This window comes from Phyllobates terribilis, unplaced genomic scaffold (genome assembly GCF_046119375.1).
Source record: "Phyllobates terribilis strain yellow unplaced genomic scaffold, ASM4611937v1 Scaffold_2106__1_contigs__length_166561, whole genome shotgun sequence".
Classification (NCBI taxonomy): domain Eukaryota; kingdom Metazoa; phylum Chordata; class Amphibia; order Anura; family Dendrobatidae; genus Phyllobates; species Phyllobates terribilis.
In genome coordinates this window covers 1-2,848 of record NW_027364865.1, presented here as the reverse complement: position 1 = coordinate 2,848, position 2,848 = coordinate 1, and the positions used below count along the sequence as shown (strand labels likewise).

Genomic DNA, 2,848 nt, shown 5'->3' with positions numbered 1-2,848 from the left:
AGATCTGCAGGTGCAACTTGCTTCGTTAGCGCAGTAGGTAGTGCGTCAGTCTCGTAATCTGAAGGTTGTGAGTTTGAGCCTCACACGGGGCACTGTTCCCTCCTTTTCTCGAGAGATTTTGTCACCAACTTAGAACTTTTCCATTCAATTCTACAACGTTTTCCATTAGAAAGGAAATGGGAATCCAAATAACTTACAGGACCCATGAGTTGTTGAGTCTCTTGACACTTTGGTGTAAAAAGGGGTGGTTGAGAATGAGTTGAGCTACGAATCCAAATTGAATCTTGCGTGAAGGGTCAGAATGAAGTGCCAAAACGCGGGCGTTCAGCATTTTTTGCCTGAAAAAAAACAAATCCTACCTGAAATACGTTTGTTTAAAAAACACACGTCTCTTTGAATGTTGGCAACGGTGTAGAAAAGGATGCGTTTCCATACCGGGAGTCGAACCCTGGGTGAAACCAGGATCCAACTAAGCGCTAGACCATACGGGAGAAGATGTACTGCCAGCTCACTTACAATATGAAAAAAAAGCGGTGTACTGCTTTGCACAAGCAACTTCCGCAGATTATTACATGCATCTTGCCTCGTTAGCGCAGCAGGTAGCGCGTCAGTCTCGTAATCTGAAGGTCGTGAGTTCGATTCTCACATGGGGCACTGGTACCTTGTTTCCGTAACTGATTTGCCACTATCTTGGCTAGAGAGTCACAGCTCTTTTCCATTCAGTAACAAAACATCACCAATTGATGGAAGGGGAGCTCCAATGACAGGACAGGATAAAGGCTTGTTGAGTCCCTTAACACCAGGAATTAAAAGTGAGAGATATGAATGGTTTGAGATATGACATCAAATAAGCTTTTGTGCAAATAAATATCCAAAAAATCTGGTGGTCTGCATTTTTGGCAGCAAAGTGCAGTTCCAACCTAAACTGATTCTGTCTGCAAGGCACGTGTCGGCTTTGGAATGTGGACACTAGTCCCAAAAAAAGTCTCTCCCATAGCAGGAATTGAACCAGTCAACCAGGAATACTAACTAAGTCTTTCTCCACATGGTGTAAGCAGTACAGTAAACAGCAAGACAGTGTAAAAAAAAAAAAAAAAAAAAGAGTGTTTTGCTTTGAATACAAATCATAAACATTACAAGAGCTAAAACACGCTATCATGGTCAAGGTTTTGGCACGTCAGTTGAATAATTTGAAGATCATGAGTTTTTTGCTCACAAGTGCCATCCTCCTTTTCTCAAGAGATTTTGTCACTAACTCTGAACTTTCCAATTCAGTTCTAAACTGTTTCCGATTAGAAAGAACATGGGAGCCCTAATGACTGACAGGACACATGGCTTGTTGAGTCCCTTGACATTTTGTGTAAAACTGTGTAGTTGAAAAAGGCTTAAGCTATGAAACAAAAGGAAATCTTTTGCAAAAGTCATAATGCATCGCCAATGTTAAGTATTTTTGTTGCAAAGTGAAAATCTACCAGAAACATTTTGATTGAAAAACACGCGTCAGTCTTTGAATGGTGGCAGTAGCTAAGATAAAGGTGCATTCCCATACCGGGAGTCGAACCCGGGCCACCTGGGTGAGAACCAGGAATCCTAACCGCTAGACCATATGGGAAAAGATTCGCTAACGTCTCAGTGACATTATGAAAAAAATAAGTTTTCTGCTATGCACAATAAACTTCTGCAGATCTGCAGGTGCAACTTGCTTCGTTAGCGCAGTAGGTAGTGCGTCAGTCTCGTAATCTGAAGGTTGTGAGTTTGAGCCTCACACGGGGCACTGTTCCCTCCTTTTCTCGAGAGATTTTGTCACCAACTTAGAACTTTTCCATTCAATTCTACAACGTTTTCCATTAGAAAGGAATGGGAATCCAAATAACTTACAGGACCCCATGAGTTGTTGAGTCTCTTGACACTTTGGTGTAAAAAGGGGTGGTTGAGAATGAGTTGAGCTACGAATCCAAATTGAATCTGCGTGAAGGGTCAGAATGAAGTGCCAAAACGCGGGCGTTCAGCATTTTTGCCTGAAAAAAACAAATCCTACCTGAAATACGTTTGTTTTAAAAACACACGTCAGTCTTTGAATGTTGGCAACGGTGTAGAAAAGGATGCGTTTCCATACCGGGAGTCGAACCCAGGCCACTGCGGTGAAAACCAGGAATCCTAAGCGCTAGACCATACGGGAGAAGATGTACTGCCAGCTCACTTACAATATGAAAAAAAGAGGTGTACTGCTTTGCACAAGCAACTTCCGCAGATATTACATGCATCTTGCCTCGTTAGCGCAGCAGGTAGCGCGTCAGTCTCGTAATCTGAAGGTCGTGAGTCGATTCTCACATGGGGCACTGGTACCTTGTTTCCGTAACTGATTTTGCCACTACTTGGCTAGGAGAGTCACAGCTCTTTTCCATTCAGTAACAAAACATCACCAATTGATGGAAGGGGAGCTCCAATGACAGACAGGGATAAAGGCTTGTTGAGTCCCTTAACACCCAGGAATTAAAAGTGAGAGATATGAATGGTTTGAGATATGACATCAAATAAGCTTTTGTGCAAATAAATATCCAAAAATCTGGTGGTCTGCATTTTTGGCAGCAAAGTGCAGTTCCAACCTAAACTGATTCTGTCTGCAAGGCACGTGTCGGCTTGGAATGTGGACACTAGTCCCAAAAAAAAGTCTCTCCCATAGCAGGAATTGAACCAGTCAACCAGGAATACTAACTAAGTCTTTCTCCACATGGTGTAAGCAGTACAGTAAACAGCAAGACAGGTGTAAAAAAAAAAAAAAAAAAAAAAGAGTGTTTTGCTTTGAATACAAATCATAAACATTACAAGAGCTAAAACCCACGCTATC

The 2,848-nt window shown here is 42.1% G+C and overlaps 1 non-coding gene across 1 annotated transcript; it reads right to left on the bottom strand.

The window, feature by feature from the left end:
* Positions 1–1,540: 1,540 nt before the first annotated feature.
* Positions 1,541–1,612, bottom strand: TRNAE-CUC (transfer RNA glutamic acid (anticodon CUC)). Its single transcript has one exon. It is a non-coding gene; the product is annotated as a tRNA-Glu (tRNA).
* Positions 1,613–2,848: the final 1,236 nt, after the last annotated feature.